Consider the following 19,314-nt stretch of genomic DNA (forward strand, 5'->3'; position numbering starts at 1 on the left):
AGCAGCACAGGGTATTTCTGGAGGGAACTGTCGTGAGGCAGACTGTCTGCAAGAAATACTCTGTGCTGCGGGGAAGCCTACTCCATCTTCTACCTTCCTTTCACCGCCCCCCTACATGATGGTACAGTCAGAGATATAAGTTATATTTCACATAAAACTTATATCTCAGACTGTGCCATCATGTAGGGAGTAGTGATGAGCGGCATATGTCATATTCAAATTCGCGATATTTGGCGAATATGAGGACGAATATTCGTCCTATATTCGTGAAATTCGCATATTCGTTATATTTGTGCCGTTTTTTTTTTACAATGCGAATTTTCGCCATGCAAAAATAATCGCTAAAATAATTGCCACTCGCGGACATGCTGGGAGCTGTAGTTCTCTTATACCTCCTCCTGTAATATCCTCTGATATCACATAATAACAGTCCGGACATGCTGGGAGTTGTAGTTCTCTTATACCTCCTCCTGTAATGTTCTCATATATCACATAATAAAAGTCTGGTCATGCTGGGAGTTGTAGTTCTCTCCTCTTATACCTCTACCTGTATGCAAATTATTTCCTGGAGCCAGCAGCAATATGGTTGGAAGTAATTTCAGCAAAAGTGAGGATAAACTGGGTTCACACTGCGTTTTACAAGTACGGTTCCCGCATACGGCGGGGGGAGGGGGGGCTGGGGTAGGATCGGCAACCGCACGCAGCCGTATGCGGAAACCGTACTTAATATATTTCAATGAGCCGGCCAGAGTGAAACGCAGCCTCTGGTTGGCGGTTTCCCGACCGGTCATAAAACCGGGGTTGAACACAGTTTTAGGTACGGTTGGGAGACTGCATGCGGGCGAAAAATGAGCCAACCGGAGGCTGCGTTTCACTCCGGACGGCTCATTGAAATACATTAAGTACGGTTCCCGCATACGGCTGCGTGCGGTTGCCGCTCCTCCCCTTTTTTATTTTAAATCAACTGGCGCCAGAAAGTTAAACAGATTCTTAAATTAATTCTATTAAAAAATCTTAATCCTTCCTGTACTTATTAGCTGCTGAATACTACAGAGGAAGTTCCTTTATTTTTGGAACACAGTGCTCTCTGCTGACATTATAATAATAACTCTTTATTGATATAGTGCTCAGACCTATTTGTAGATGCTGTTCTTAGTGGTTTTTGAACCCTCAACACCAGTGCTGCAAGGTAACAGTGCTAACCACTGAGCCTCCATGCTGCCATTACTTTATATTTGCTAAAATGGACAGAAATGTCAGCAGAGAGCACTGTGGGCATGATGTCATCAGAATTTCTTCTGTAGTATTCATGCAGCTAATAAGTACAGAAAGGATTAAGATTTTTTTAATAGAAGTAATTTACAAATCTGTTTAACTTTCTGCAGGGGCGGACACAGACAGCAGAGGGCCCCTGTGCAAAGAATGTGCCTGGACCCCCCCCCCCCCCCAGCACTGTGCCCCCTCATGTACATAGACCCCACCGGGGGGCCTCCACTTACCCCGCGCGTGTAGTGTAGCCACTTGCCTTGTCCACCATAGGTGGATGGAACGGCCCACCTGGTGGGCTCCGGGTGGCCCCTGTCCCTCTCAGTGTGCGGCCCAGGCCCCGTGAGTACTCCCCCAGGTCAGCCTGACCCGTATCTAGCTGGGAGGCAGAGGGCAGTGCTCCCCTTTACATTCACACCCCTGGACTTAGCACGACACTCCTTGGCACCCCCTGGTTCCTTGGCTTCTTATCCTTAGTGATAGAAGTGACTTACAGGCAGGGCCAGACTGGGACAAAAAATAGGCCAAGGCATTTTAAAATAAACAGCCCATTTTTATGGTGGGGGTCTGACTCATGACACCTTGGTTCAAGCAGCTCCCCAGATGTTGGAAAGCTGTAACTCCCATCATGTCTGAAGTGACTACAGCTGATGGGACAGTCAGGAGACTACACAATGATATCAGTGACTACAACTCTGATGGGACAGTTAGGAAAATACACAATGATATCACTGACCTGAGTGACGTCTTCTCTGTTGTCTTTACTTTTCTTCTTCCTCTGGTCCAGACACCAGGATTTCTTCCATCTTCTCTGCAGAGTCTGACACCTGGACATCATTGGTTCCTTCATTTGTCAGTAGATCCTCATCCTCTGTATGATGACAATAATCATTATAACCTTGCCAAATACTGTACCCCTGAAAATAATACTGCCAACCACTGTACCCCCTGAATACTGCCAACCACTGTACCCCTGAATATAATACTGCCAACCACTGTACTCTATCAATATAATACTGCCAACCACGATACACCACTGAATCACCCCATACACCCCACGCACTCCATCCTCAGTCTAATCATCACCCCCATACACCCCACGCACCCCATCCTCAGTCTCATCACCCCATACACCCCACACAACCCATCCTCAGTCTAATCATCACCCCCATACACCCCACGCACCCCATCCTCAGTCTCATCACCCCATACACCCCACACAACCCATCCTCGGTCTCCTCATCACCCCCATATACCCCATCCTCAGTCTCCTCATCACCCCATACACCCCACGCACCCCATCCTCAGTCTCATCACCCCATACACCCCCCACACTCCATCCTCGGTCTCCTCATCACCCCATGCACTCCATCCTCAGTCTCCTCATCACCCCCATATACCCCATCCTCAGCCTCCTCATCACCCCACGCACCCCATCCTCAGTCTCATCACCCACATACACCCCACGCACCCCATCTTCAGTCTCATCACCCCATACACCCCACACAACCCATCTTCAGTCTCCTCATCACCCCATACACCCCATCTTCAGTCTCCTCATCACCCCATACACTCCATCCTCAGTCTCCTCATCACCCCATACACTCCATCCTCAGTCTCCTCATCACCCCATACACCCCATCCTCAGTCTCTTCATCACCCCATACACTCCATCCTCAGTCTCCTCATCACCCCATACACTCCATCCTCAGTCTCCTCATCACCCCATACACTCCATCCTCAGTCTCCTCATCACCCCATACACCCCATCCTCAGTCTCCTCATCACCCCATACACCCCATCCTCAGTCTCCTCATCACCCCATACACCCCATCCTCAGTCTCCTCATCACCCCATACACTCCATCCTCAGTCTCCTCATCACCCCATGCACTCCATCCTCAGTCTCCTCATCACCCCATGCACTCCATCCTCAGTCTCCTCATCACCCCATGCACTCCATCCTCAGTCTCCTCATCACCCCATACACCCCACACACTCCATCCTCAGTCTCCTCATCACCCCATACACCCCACGCACTCCATCCTCAGTTTCCTCATCACCCCCATACACCCCACGCACCCCATCCTCAGTCTCATCACCCCCATACACCCCATCCTCAGTCTCCTCATCACCCCATGCACTCCATCCTCAGTCTCCTCATCACCCCCATACACCCCACGCACTCCACCCTCAGTCTCCTCATCACCCCCATACACCCCACGCACTCCATCCTCAGTCTCCTCATCACCCCCATACACCCCACGCACTCCATCCTCAGTCTCCTCATCACCTCATACACCTTAAGCACCTCATCATTATTAACCCCCCCCCCCCAGTCCTTCTCATCAACATTGAACCCCCTAATCACTACACCCCTGACCCCCCTTCTGGTCCTCCTTATGAACACTACGCTCTGCCAGACCCCAAATCCTTCTTATCATTACACCACCAACCTCTTCAACACCCCTCCTGTCCTCTTCATTATTACAATCCCCTCCCCCACCGCCCTGCACCCGATCGTCGCTCTCCTCACCTTATCTGCTCAGTGATGCGGCCGTGTGAGGCGGGAGGGTTTGCTGCTCCTGTCGCTTCTGCCGGGGTCAGAGGACATGACACGTGACGTCAGGGGCTTGGAACAGACGTGCGTGCCTGCGCGGGGCACGTCTGTTCCCATCACCCCCCGCGCCTGTCTGTCTATCCCGGCCGGTTTAAAGGTAAATTACTGCTGTCAGCGGCAGGTCCGGGACCTGTTGCTGCAGCATATAGTATGAAGTACTGGCAGGGGGCCCTGCAGGGGCCCAGACTGTGAGGCCCAGGCTGTGACCTGGGCCACTAGGTGGGCCCCCTAACACGCTGGGCCCCTGTGCAGCCGAACCGGCTGAACAAGTGATATGTCCGCCCCTGACTTTCTGGCACCAGTTGATTTGAAAGAAAAAAGGTTTTCACCGGAGAACCCCTTTAAAATTATGATATAAGATCAGATAGCAGTGTTTTCAAAACAGTGTTTCTCCAGCTGTTGCAAAACTACAACTCCCAGCATGCCTGGACAGCTTGACATCTGGAGGCACCCTGGTTGGGAAACACAGGTGTGTAGGTAGGGTCGCCACCTTTCTTATAAAAAAAAATACCAGCCATGCTATTTAGCATAATTAATAATTTATGCCTGACATAACAGGGCTGCGTTCCGTGAGTTTCGCCGTTGTCGTGGACTTCTGCGCAGCGGTGGTAAATAAATTAGTGAGTGCAGGTGGCCCTCAATTAAAATTGGCCAAGGGCTGTCCTGGCATGCTGGGAGTTGTAGTTTTGCAACAGCTGGAGGCACTCTGGTTGTGAAACACTAACCTGAGCTATCCACTACTATGTAGTCCACCCTACTGTGAGTTGTAGTTTTGCAACAGCTGGAGGCACTCTGGTTGGGAAACACTGACCTGAACTATATATACTATATAGTCCAACATGCTGGGAGTTTTAGTTTTGCAACAGCTGGAGGCACCCCTGGTTGGGAAACACTGACATATACTACTGTATAGTGATGAGCGGCATATGACGTATTCGAATTTGTGGTATTTCGTAGTCCAACATTCTGGGAGTTGTAGTTTTGCAACAGCTGGAGGCACTCTGGTTGTGAAACACTGACCTGAGCTATCCACTACTATATAGTCCAGCCTACTGGGAGTTGTAGTTTTGCAACAGCTGGAGGCACTCTGGTTGGGAAACACTGACCTGAACTATATATGCTATATAGTCCAACATGCTGGGAGTTTTAGTTTTGCAACAGCTGGAGGCACCCCTGGTTGGGAAACACTGACATATACTACTTATAGTGATGAGCGGCATATGACGTATTCAAATTTGTGGTATTTCGTAGTCCAACATTCTGGGAGTTGTAGTTTTGCAACAGCTGGAGGCACCTCTGGTTGAGAAACACTGACCTAAACTATATACTACTATATAGTCCAACATGCTGGGAGTTGTAGTTTTGCAACAGCTGGAGGCACTCTGGTTGTGAAACACTGACCTGAGCTATCCACTACTATTTAGTCCAGCCTACTGGGAGTTGTAGTCTTGCAACAGCTGGAGGCACCCCTGGTTGGGAAACACTGACATATACTACTTATAGTGATGAGCGGCATATGCAATATTCGAATTTGTGGTATTTCGTAGTCCAACATTCTGGGAGTTGTAGTTTTGCAACAGCTGGAGGCACTCTGGTTGAGAAACACTGACCTAAACTATATACTACTATATAGTCCAACATGCTGGGAGTTGTAGTTTTGCAACAGCTGGAGGCACCTCTGGTTGAGAAACACTGACCTAAACTATATACTACTATATAGTCCAACATGCTGGGAGTTGTAGTTTTGCAACAGCTGGAGGCACCTCTGGTTGAGAAACACTGACCTAAACCATATACTACTATATAGTCCAACATGCTGGGAGTTGTAGTTTTGCAACAGCTGGAGGCACCTCTGGTTGAGAAACACTGACCTAAACTATATACTACTATATAGTCCAACATGTTGTGAGTGATCTTATATAACGATCGGGCGGGCAACTTTCTATTGGTTGCTGGGGAGGTTGCTAACCTCTGACAACTGTGTTTGCAGAACTCTTATTGGCTGACAGGCATCAGAAGGGCGTAGAAAATATTCGCAAATATTCTAATGGCGAATATTCGCATAAACCAAATAATCCCCTCAGGAATCAGGATCTCACCTCAGGGTCTCTAATGAAACAAGTATTGCATGTATCCATCGCAGGAGATCACTACAATGTGCTCTGTGGTTAAAAAAAAAACAAAAAAACGAATATTCGTATTTGCGAATTCGCGAATATTCTCGAATTTGCGAATATTTGCGAATATGCGATATTCCTGACGAATATGCGATATTCGTGACGAATATTCGAATTTCAAATATTCGTGAGCAACACTGCTCTTGAGCCCTATTAGGGGTCGGGGGGGGATTTTTAATTTTTTTAACTTTTTTTTAAACTTTTTTTTTTTACTTTATTACATGGATTTCCCTACCTTTCCCTCTGGTTGATTCTGTTCCTGATCTAGGGAATCTTCGGGTCTCCTGAGGTGATCCGATGGGTGCAGATGGGTGCTGACTGAACCCAGCTAACGGTCAGCGCTGCAGAGGATGCCGTTTAACCCCTCCCCTGCCGGCTGCTAGCAGCTCTCCTAGGGGGGTGGTGAAATCACCACCTCCCCATAGATACAGCAGGTGATAGGGGGTGTATCTCCGGGTCATCGGGTCACACGTGATCCGTAAGACCCGGAATAGAGCAAATCTCACTTGCGATTTGCGCCGATCGCCGACATGGGGGGGTCTGATGACCCCCCTCAGCATTTGCGCCGGGTGCCTGCTGATTGATATCAGCAGTCACCCCAGTCCGATCCCTGCCCAGCACGGGGCAGTGACTGGAATTCCCACGGGCGTACCTGTACTCCCTGGGTCCTTAAGACCCAGGCACAGGAGGCGTATGCATACGCCCTAGGTCCTGTACGGGTTAAACGAGAACTCCGGGATGTAACAACTTATCTCCTATCCTAAGGTTAGGGGGTTCGACTGCTGGGGCCCCTCGCGATCTCCTGAACGGCACCCCGGCTCCCTGCATGAAACAAGCATTTTCGATCACAGCATGAAGCTACGGCCGACACGCCCCCTCCATGCAGTTCTATGGCAGAGCCGGAGATTGCCGAAACCAGCTATCCGTCTCTCCCATAAAGCTGCATGGAGGGGGGTGTCAGCTGCAGCTTCGTGCTGTGATTGAAAATGCTTGTTTCATGCAGGGAGCTGGGGCGCCGTTCAGGCCATCGGTCGGACCCCCGCGATCTAACACTTATCCCCTGTCCTTAGGATAGGGGCTAAGTTGTTACATCCCATAGTTCTCGTTTATTAAGGAAGAAAGAAAGAATATTACCATCATACTGTTACTGACCAAGCCTGTATACTGACCAATATTACCAATAGTAAAAGTATTTAAGGAGGAATACTAATGCCATACATATTACCATCATACTGTCACTGACCAAATCCTGTATACTGAGACCATCATTACCAATAATACCAGTATACAAGTGAGAATAATACTGCCACACCATTACCACTACCATTACCCACCTGCTCCCTACCCTAGGTGCCCCAAATAATTCCTCCCTTGGTGCCCTGTTGAGTATAAGGGAGTAAGTGTGTGTGTTGAGGTGAAAGGGTAGAGTGATTGGGTGGTGGTGATGGGTAGGTAATTTCCCCACTCCTATCAGATAGTGGCCCCAGTAGGTAGATAGGGAATTCCCCCTATAAAGTAGATGCCCCATTAGGTCAGTAATGCCCTATAAGTAGGTAGTAGGTAATGCCCTCAGTATGTAGGTACTAGGTTATTCCCCCAGTGGGTAGGTGGTAGGTGATGCCCCAAGGTAGGTTGTAAGTAATGACTCAAATGGGTAGACAGTAGGTAATGCCCCAGTAGGTAGTGCCCCAGTAGGTAGTGCCCCAAGGTAGGTAATGCTACCAGTAGATAGTACCCCCCCCCCAGGTAGGTAATGCGTTTAGCAGGTAGTTCCCTCAATAGGTAGTGCCCTAGGTATGTAATGCCCCCAGTAGATAGTGTCCCTAGGTAGATCATGCCTCCAGATAGATGAGTATGGTGTCTCCAGCTGTTACAAAACTATAACTCCCAGCATGCCTGGACAGCCAAAGTCACACTGGGAGTTGTAGTTTTAGAACAGCTGGAGGCCCCCTGGTCAGGAAACACTATAGACAGATAGATAGATAGATAGATAGATAGATAGATAGATAGATAGATAGATAAGAGATATATAGATAGATAGATATATGATAGATAGATAGATAGATAGAAATGAGATAGATAGATAGATAGATATGAGACAGATGGATAGATAGATATGAGAGAGATAGATGATAGATGGATGATAGATAGATAGATAGATAGATAGATAGAAATGAGATAGATAGATGATAGATAGATAGATAGATAGATAGATAGATAGATATGATATATAGATAGATAGATAGATATGATAGAGATAGATGGATGATAGATAGATAGAGATGAGATAGATAGATGATAGATAGACATGAGATAGATAGATATGAGATAGATAGACATGAGATAGATCGATAGATATGAGATAGATAGACATGAGATAGATAGATAGATAGATAGATATGAGATAGATGATAGATAGATAGATAAATAGATAGATAGATGATAGATAGATATGAGATAGATAGATAGATATGAGATAGATAGATATGAGATAGATAAATAGATAGATAGATAAAGATGAATGTAGGCAGCACACCAGGATTCGTGCAAAATTGAAGTGCTTTTATTCCAAAGATAAAGACAACGTTTCGGCGATCTCTCACCGCCATTTTCAAGTGTGAGATCGCCGAAACGTTGTCTTTATCTTTGGAATAAAAGCCCTTCAATTTTGCACGAATCTTGGTGTGCTGCCTACATTCATCTTTATTGAAAAAAGGACCGGAGCACCGAGGTCTTCAGGGCTGGCACCCACCCAAAGTACTATTAGGAGGTGCTGCTTCAATTGGGATTTCTAGATAGATAGATAGATAGATATGAGATAGATAGATATGAGATAGATGGATAGACAGACATGAGCTAGATAGATATGAGATAGATAGATAGATAGATAGATAGATATGAGATAGATAGATATGAGATAGATGGATAGATAGTCATGAGCTAGATAGATATGAGATAGATAGATAGATAGATGATAGATGGATTATAGATAGATAGAGATGAGATAGATAGATGATAGATAGATATGACATATATAGATAGCTAGAGATGAGATAGATGATAGATAGATAGAGATGAGATAGATAGATGATAGTTAGATATTAGATAGATATATATGAGATAGATATGAGATAGATAGATAGATAGATAGATATGAGATAGATAGATGATAGATAGATATGAGATAGATAGATAGATAGATATGAGATAGATAGAAATGAGATAGATAGATAGATATGAGATAGATAGATAGATATGAGATAGATGGATAGATAGATATGAGATAGACAGATAGATAGATATGAGATAGATAGATATGAGATAGATAAATAGATATGAGATAGATAGATATGAGATAGATGGATAGATAGATAGAGATAGATAGATATGAGATAGATAGATATGAGATAGATAAATAGATATGAGATAGATAGATATGAGATAGATGGATAGATAGATAGATGATAGATAGATATGAGATAGATAGATATGAGATAGATAGAAATTAGATAGATAGATAGATAGATAGATAGATATGAGATAGATGGATCTGAGATAGATAGATATGAGATAGATAGATAGATATGAAATAGAAAGATATGAGATAGATAGATAGATAGATAGATATGAGATAGATAGAAATGAGATAGATAGATATGAGATAGATGGATATGAGATAGATAGATAGATATGAGATAGATAGATATATAGATAGATAGGATAGATATGAGATAGATACATATGAGATAGATATGAGATAGCTAGATAGATAGATAGATATGAGATAGATAGATAGATAGATATGAGATAGATGGATAGATAGATATGAGATAGATAGATAGATAGATAGATATGAGATAGATACATAGATAAATAGATATGAGATAGATAGATATGAGATAGATGGATAGATAGATAGATATGAGATAGATAGATAGATATGAGATAGATAGATAGATAGATAGATATGAGATAGATAGATGATAGATAGATATGAGATAGATAGATAGATATGAGATAGATAAATAGATAAATAGATATGAGATAGATAGATATGAGATAGATGGATAGATAGATAGATAGATATGAGATAGATAGATATGAGATAGATAGATAGATAGATAGATAGATATGAGATAGATAGATGATAGATAGATATGAGATAGATAGATGATAGATAGATATGAGAAAGATAGAAATGAGATAGATAGATAGATAGATATGAGATAGATGGGTCTGAGATAGATAGATATGAGATAGATAGATAGATATGAGATAGATAGATATGAGATAGATAGAAATGAGATAGATAGATATGAGATAGATGGATATGAGATAGATAGATATGAAATAGATAGATGGATAGATAGATATGAGATAGATAGATATGAGATAGATACATATGAGATAGATATGAGATAGCTAGATAGATATGAGATAGGCAGATATGAGATAGATATGAGATAGATAGATATGATATAGATAGATAGATAGATATAGATAGATAGATATGAGATAGATAGATATGAGAGAGATAGATAGATATGAGATAGATATGAGATAGCTAGATAGATATGAGATAGGCAGATATGAGATAGATAGATAGATATGAGATAGATATGATATAGATATATAGATGATAGCTAGATAGATAGATGGATAGATACAACAGCACTCACGGGTTCAAGTAAAAAACACAACGGTGTTTATTTAAACCATGTTCAATTTGAACATGGTTTAAATAAACACCGTTGTGTTTTTTACTTGAACCCGTGAGTGCTGTTGGATTTATTGCTGGAATTTATGGATGTGGTCTGCGACTGGGATCACGTTTCCTTCCTACTGCACCCGGATTACTATCTCAAGATTTACAGTGGTTGTGCTGTCCTCCGCCATTTGGAAATAGATGGATAGATAGATATGAGATAGATGGATAGATAGATATTTGATATATAGATAGATATGAGACAGATAGATATGAGATAGATAGATAGATAGATAGATAGATATGAGATAGATAGATATGAGATAGATAGATAGATATGAGATAGATAGATAGATAGATATGAGATAGATAGATATGAGATAGATAGATAGATATGAGATAGATAGATATGCTTGATAAAGATTGTGCAGACAGTCGAAACGTTGCTTGCCACATATGAGAAAATAAACAGCATTTGATTTCTTCATCTGACTGGAGAGCTGTGGGGCGATTTATTTGGTTATTACAACTGCTGCCAGTGACCTGGGCTGTGACTGGGCCCGCTTGTACCCACATCATCCTGACACTGCTGGAGTGCTGCTCCACTTTTCTACTATTATTCATAGATAGATAGATAGATAGATAAATAGATAGATAGATAGATAGATAGAAAAGCAAAGAAAGAGGCAGCACTCCTATAGCAATGGTGAGGTGGGTGCAAACAGATGAGGTCCAGGTCACGGAGCTCGTAACATCAATATTGCGAAAGAAACTGTAGCACTCCCAGAGTAGTGGAAAACGGTGTAGAAGTTTATGCCAACTTAGGCATCAAGGCAACGTTTCGGCTCTAGATATGATATAGATAGATAGATAGATATGAGATAGATAGATAGATAGATAGATAGATAGATATGAGATAGATAGATAGATAGATAGATATGAGATAGATAGATATGAGATAGATAGATAGATATGAGATAGATAGATATGAGATAGATAGATATGAGATAGATAGATATGAGATAGATAGATGTGAGATAGATAGATAAATATGAGATAGATAGATATGAGATAGATAGATATGAGATAGATAGTTATGAGATAGATAGATAGATAGATAGATATGAGATAGATAGATAGATGTGAGATAGATAGATATGAGATAAATAGATAGATAGATAGATAGATGTGAGATAGATATGAGATAAATAAATAGGAGATAGATAGATATGAGATAGACAGATAGATAGATGATAGATGGATAGATAGATATATAGATACAAAAGTCCAAAAATCATATCTATCATATCTATCTAGACTGGAAGGTGAGACCGCATTGGGGACCGACCTCCGTGCAAGTGACTACCCAGGCAGCCAGTCAAGGATAATAGTACAAAAGTCCAAAAATCCCCGCACAGGCAGGTCAAAGGATCAATAAATGCTGGTTTTCTTTATTCCCAAAATAAAGTGCAACGTTTCGGCTACAATAGCCTTTATCAAGCATTTTATTTTATATATTTACCAGCTTTTATTGATCCTATGACCTGCCTGTGCGGGGATTTTTGAACTTTTGTACTATTATCCTTGACTGGCTGCCTGGGTAGTCACTTGCACGGAGGTCGGTCCCCAATGCGGTCTCACCTTCCAGTCTAGATAGATATGAGATAGATAGATAGATATGAGAGAGATAGCTAGATCAGTGTTTCCCAACGAGGGTTCCTCCAGCTGTTGCAATACTATGACTTTCAACATGCCCGGACAGCCAAAGGCATGCTGGGAGTTATAGTTTTGCAACAGCTGAAGGCACCGTGATCGGGAAACACTGAGATATAAGATAGATAGGAGATAGATAGATTAATAAAGAATATCAGCAGCACTCAGGACATATGAAGAATGTGTGTTTTTTTTTTTTTCACCAAACATAGACGACGTTTCAGCAGTCTCACTGCTATTGTCAAGCACTGAACACTCGACAACGGCCAATGGCCGTGAGAGACTGCCGAAACGTCCCCTGAGTGCTGCTGATATTCTTTATTTGTGGATTACCTTGAACTTGTGGACTCAAGTCAACTACAGCCTGCACAGCCGCATTTATCCTCAGTGCTGCCCTGTCTCTGGATTTCCTAGATAGATACAGTAGATAGATAGGAGATAGATAGGAGATAGACAGGGCCGGATTTACAATGGTGCTCTTGGAGCTTGTGCTCTGGGCCCCAGACACCAAGTCAAACAAGAGGGTCCCCGAATGTCTGAATTTTTTTTTAAATAAACTCATTTGCAGCTTTGGAGTTCTTCTCACCTCACCACAATCACGCTCTCCCCCACTTCCCCTGCACTTGGTATCTTCCCTCAGCCCCGGACTCTTCTCTCAGCCTTCAGCCATCTGAGCAGGAGGAGGGGGAGGGGGGAGGAGAGAGCACAGTGCTGGCTGTGAGGAAAGGAGAGCACCGCAGAGGCTGTACAACATGGGGCCTGACTAAAGTAGGTGTCCCTGCATGTATATATGTGTATAAACATGTGTGTGTGGATATATATATATGTGTGTACATATGTGAATGTCTATGTGCTGTGCCTGTGTGTGTGTTACTAATGTGGATGACTATATGCAAAGTGCATGTGTGTATCTATACCAGTGTTTCCCAACCAGTGTGCCTCCAGTTGTTGCAAAACTACAACTCCCAGCATGCCTGGACAGCCAAAGGCTGTCTGGGCATGCTGAGAGTTATAGTTTTGCATCCTCTGAAGGCTCACTGGTTGGGAAACACTGATCTATTCTATCTGTGTGTGTATAAACCAGGGGTCTCAAACTCAAAATATCTGGGGGCTACTGAAGCAGCTGGGTGAGGCTGGGCTGCATGCGCCCATTACATATAATGCCCTCATCATATGCCCCTCATCATCCACCAGCAACAACCTCCACCAGCAGTAGCACCCCCATCATCCACCAGCAACCCCCCCATTCCCCCTACCCCGTGTGGTAATAGCATGAGCTGACGGATGATGGGGGTGCTACTTCTGAGGGTTCCCCACATTAGGTAGGCAGCAGGTTCCCCACATTAGGTAGGCAGCAGGTTCCCCACATTAGGTAGACAGCAGGTTCCCCACATTAGGTATGAGCAGATTCCCCACATTAGGTAGTAGCAGATTCCCCACATTAGGTAGGCAGCAGGTTCCCCACTTTAGGTGGCAGCAGGTTCCCCACATTAGGTAGGCAGCAGGTTCCCCACATTAGGTAGGCAGCAGGTTCCCCACATTAGGTAGTAGCAGATTCCCCACATTAGGTAGGCAGCAGGTTCCCCACATTAGGTAGGCAGCAGGTTCCCCACATTAGGTAGTAGCAGGTTCCCCACATTAGGTAGGCAGCAGGTTCCCCACTTTAGTTAGTAGCAGGTTCCCCACATTAGGTAGGCAGCAGTTTCCCCACATTAGGTAAAAGCAGGTTCCCCACATTAGGTAGTAGCAGGTTCCCCACATTAGGTAATAGCAGGTTCCCCACATTAGGTAGAAGCAGGTTCCCCACATTAGGTAGAAGCAGGTTCCCCACATTAGGTAGAAGCAGGTTCCCCACCTTAGGTAGAAGCAGGTTCCCCACCTTAGGTAGTAGCAGGTTCCCCACCATAGGCAGAAGCAGGTTCCCCACATTAGGTAGAAGCAGGTTCCCCACATTAGGTAGTAGCAGGTTCCCCACATTAGGTAGAAGCAGGTTCCCCACATTAGGTAGAAGCAGGTTCCCCACCTTAGGTAGAAGCAGGTTACCCACATTAGGTAGTAGCAGGTTCCCCACATTAGGTAGAAGCAGGTTACCCACATTAGGTAGTAGCAGGTTCCCCACATTAGGTAGCATAGTCGATTACCCCCCTCCCCCCGACTCACACATAGACACACACAGACACCCACACAGACAGACACACACAGACAGACACCCACACATGCACACACACATAGACAGACAGACACACACACATGCAAACAGACAGATGGACACACACACACACACACGCACACACACATAGACAGACAGAAACACACAGACAGACAGACAGACACACACATGCACACACACGCAGACAGACAAACACACACACACACACGCAGACAGACAGACACACACACATGCACACACACACATAGACAGACAGACACACACACATGCACACACAGAGCGACAGACAGACACACACACACACATGCACACACGCAGACAGACAGACACACACACATGCATACACACATAGACAGACACTCACACATAGACAACCTTACCTGTACTGCACTGCGCTTCTCCTCTCCGGAGTAGTGAAGAAAACTGTGTCTTGAAGCGTTCTGTGTCCCGAATAGCTGAGGAAAGTGCTGAGTCACTGTGCTGAGTGCTGAGACACTGTGATTGGTTGATGGGGGGGGGGGGGGGCGTGTGCAGTCTCTGCTCAGGACAGAGAACTGCTTCAAGACACAGTTCTCTTCACTACATACCTGGCGCGGGCCACAAACTTTCGTTCCGCGGGCCGGGAGTTTGAGACCCCTGGTATAAACCATGTATGTACAATATGTAATGTGTACAGTTTTTGTGTGTATATAACCCCTCCTCCACCCCCCCCCCCAGATTAATTTCCTCATCTTTTTTAAGGACATCACTGTATTCCGAAAGATGTTTTCCGGACACAGGAATGCCCCTGTTAACCCTCTGCAGCCCTCGCGTTTACTTTAAAAACGCAGGGACCGCCGGGACGTCACTGACGTCCCTTGTGTGCGCCCATTGGAAAGGAGCGCGGAGGAGCAGAGCAGCGAACAGGACGTGCGCTGGCCAGCATGGTAAGTGACCAGCACCATGTCAGCTTCGGTGCTCCGACCACCGCTCCGTGGTGGACGGAGCACTGAAGTGGGGCAGTACACAGGCATTTAGCCTCCAGCCATACACTGTATATGGCTGGAGGCTGTATGTCTGTGGAGGGGACTATACTGCACCTAATGTGGGGGAACTATAGCCTAATGTGGGGAACTATACTGCAGCTAATGTGGGGGAACTATAGCCTAATGTAGGGGGACTATACTGCACCTAATGTGGGGGAACTGTAGCCTAATGTGGGGGAACTATACTGCACCTAATGTGGGGGAACTATACTGCACCTGATGTGGGGGACTATACTGCACCTAATGTGGGGAACTGTACTGCACCTAATGTGGGGAACTATACTGCATCTAATGTGGGGAACTATGCTGCACCTAATGTGGGCAACTATACTGCATCTAATGTGAAGAACTATACTGCACCTAATGTGGGGAACTATACTGCACCTAATGTGGGGAACTATACTGCACCTAATGTGGGGAACTATACTGCACCTAATGTGGGGAACTATACTGCACCTAATGTGGGGAACTATACTGCACCTAATGTGGGGAACTATACTGCATCTAATGTGGGGAACTATGCTGCACCTAATGTGGGCAACTATACTGCATCTAATGTGAAGAACTATACTGCACCTAATGTGGGGAACTATACTGCACCTAATGTGGGGAACTATACTGCCAGCCTAATGTGGGGAACTATACTGCCAGCCTAATGTGAGGAACTATACTGCCAGCCTAATGAGGGGAACTATACTGCCAGCCTAATGTGGGGAACTATACTGCCAGCCTAATGTGGGGAACTATACTGCCAGCCTAATGTGGGGAACTATACTGCCAGCCTAATGTGGGGAACTATACTGCCAGCCTAATGTGGGGAACATACTGCAAGCCTAATGTATGGGAACTATACTGCCAACCTAATGTAGGCTTAACTACACTGCCAACCTAATGTAGGGAACTATACTGCCAACCTAATGTGGGGGAACTGTGCTGCCAACCTAATGCAGGGGGAACTATACTGCCAACCTTATGTGGGGGGAACTGTGCTGCATTCTTAAAGGGGTAGTCCACTGCCCCAGCGTTCGGAACATTGTGTTCCTAATGCTGGGTGCTGGCTGCTGGGGTGCTGGCGTCATCAAGAGGGGTGTGGGTGTGACTTAACACCACGCCCCCTCAATTCAAGTCTATGGGAGGGGGCGGGTCGACCACTGCGCACTACTCTGATTGTGCTCCTCCCGAGACTAGACTCTGGATCTGCACCTGAATGAATGCATGTACAGTATGTAATGTGTACAGTATGTGTGTGCATGATGCATGTATAGTATGTAATGTGTACAGTGTTGTGTGTGTATGAAGCATGCATGTACAGTATGTAATGTGTACAGTATGTGTGTGTACGATGCATGTATAGTATGTAATGTGTACAGTGTGTCGTGTGTGTGTATGAAGCATGCATGTACAGTATGTAATGTGTACAGTATGTGTGTATGATGCATGTACAGTATGTAATGTGTACAGTGTGTTGTGTGTGTATGATGCATGTACAGTATGTAATGTGTACATTATGTTGTGAGTGTATGATGCATGTACAGTATGTAATGTGTACAGTGTGCTGTGTGTTTATGAAGCATGTACAGTATGTAATGTGTACAGTGTGTTGTGTGTGTATGAAGCATGCATGTACAGTATGTGTGTTGTGTGTGTATGATGCATGTACAGTATGTAATGTGTACAGTATGTGTGTTGTGTGTAAGAAGCATGTACAGTAGGTAATATGTACAGTATGTGTGTTGTGTGTATGAAGCATGCATGTACAGTATGTAATGTGTAAAGTATGTTGCGTGTGTATGAAGCATGCATGTACATGTATGTATTGTGTACAGTATGTGTGTGTGTATGATGCATGTACATTATGTAATGTGTACAGTGTGTTGTGTGCATGAAGCATGCATGTACAGTATGTAATGTGTACAGTATGTTTTGTGTGTGTGTATGAAGCATGTACAGTATGTAATGTGTACAGTATGTTGTGTGTGTGTGTGTGTGTGTGTGTGTGTGTATGAAGCATGCATGTACATGTATATGATCTGAACCTGTCATCAAGTTTTGCCTCATAAGCTCACACTGTGCTATGGGTCTTTTAATAAACATTTCTTCCATGTCTGTGCTGTAGCTGACACAATTCGCGCAATTCACATATTTAATTCACCCATGAGCCCTATGCAACTTGTTTTATTGTCATCTGTACATGAGGTTCTGTGTTTAACATCAATAGAACCAAGGGAACTATGACAATATCTGTATAAAAATTGTCCTTATGCATTAGGGAGGAAAATTAGGTATACAGTGAGTCAATGTACATATTAACCCTGTACTGTGAGTCACTGTACAGGGTTAATATACACAATGATGTCACAGTAGAGGGATAATATACAGTTATGTAATAGTGCAAGGATAGGACTCAGGAAACAGTATGTGGGGAACAGAGTCTAAATAAAAAGGACAAAGGAGTCTGGATAAAGGGACAGTGGGGTGATGAGGATCTCTGGAAGAGGAAGAGGGTGTGGAGAAGGAGGGAAGAGAGGGGTCTGGAGGAGGATGGGTGATGATGTAGGGGTCTAGGGGGTGACTGAGGGATCTGTAGGAGGACTGAGAGGAGGAGGGGAAAGAGGGGTCTTGAGGAGGACTGGGGGTGACTGAGGGATCTGTAGGAGGACTGGGGGTCTGGTTGGAGGAGGGGACATAGCGTTCTGGAGGAGGATTAAGGCATTTGAGGTCACTGAAGGGTGTGGGGTGACTGAGGGGCAAGGGAGGAGAAGACAGGGATCTGGAGGAAGGGACACAGAGGTCTGGGGGGGACAAAGGGGTCTGGAGGAGGACAGTAGATTGGTGGTATTCAGCCAAACTAAGAAGAATCAGTGTGTGGAAGTATTTTTAGGGGCTTAGTATTTGTCAGAATTATATTCAGGGGCACAGTGTCTAACAGGCTCATATTGATTATGTTTTCATATACAGTAACCCCCCAACATGCGATGGCCACGCCATTTGATCAAATCGACATACAATGCTTTTATATGTCGGGAACATCGCATTAACTGCTAACAGACAGCGCAAAATGCTTAAGCTGCTGCCGGATAGCAGTTTAAGCATCCCGGACAGGTTCCCTTACCTATCCCCGGTCCACATTGCGATCCTCCGGCGTCTTCTGTATCTTCTCCAGGGTCCGGGCATTGCTTTCCGGCATCGTTATTACGTCGCTACGCACGCCGTGCCGGACCCTGGAGAACATGCGGAAGAAGCCGGAGGATCCCGAAGAAGACACCGGAGCAGCGGGACAGCATAGGGAGCCCCTGGGACAGCATCGGGAGCAGTGAGGACGCGGTCCGGAGCAGCGGGGACAGGCGAGTATAACTTTCTATGCTTTACATTGCACGAATCCCTCAACATACGATGGATTCGACAGACGATGGGTCGTTGGGGATGGGGATGCATATATGTCGTTATTACGTCACTGCGGAAGAAGCCGGAGCATCCCGAAGAAGACGCCGGAGCAGCGGGACAGCATCGGGAGCCCCTGGGACAGCATCGGGAGCAGTGAGGACGCGGACCGGAGCGGCGGGTACAGGTGAGTATAACTTCCTATACTTTACATTGCACGAATCCCTCAACATACGATGGATTCGACAAACGATGGGT

At 44.9% G+C, this 19,314-nt stretch overlaps 1 protein-coding gene across 1 annotated transcript in view; it reads left to right on the forward strand.

The window, feature by feature from the left end:
• The window catches only part of LOC130291911 (protein kinase C epsilon type-like), a 226,882-nt gene that overhangs the window by 159,399 nt on the left and 48,169 nt on the right, over window positions 1–19,314 (forward strand). The window lies entirely within an intron of this gene.

Source organism: Hyla sarda, chromosome 9, assembly GCF_029499605.1.
Source record: "Hyla sarda isolate aHylSar1 chromosome 9, aHylSar1.hap1, whole genome shotgun sequence".
Taxonomy (NCBI): Eukaryota; Metazoa; Chordata; class Amphibia; order Anura; family Hylidae; genus Hyla; species Hyla sarda.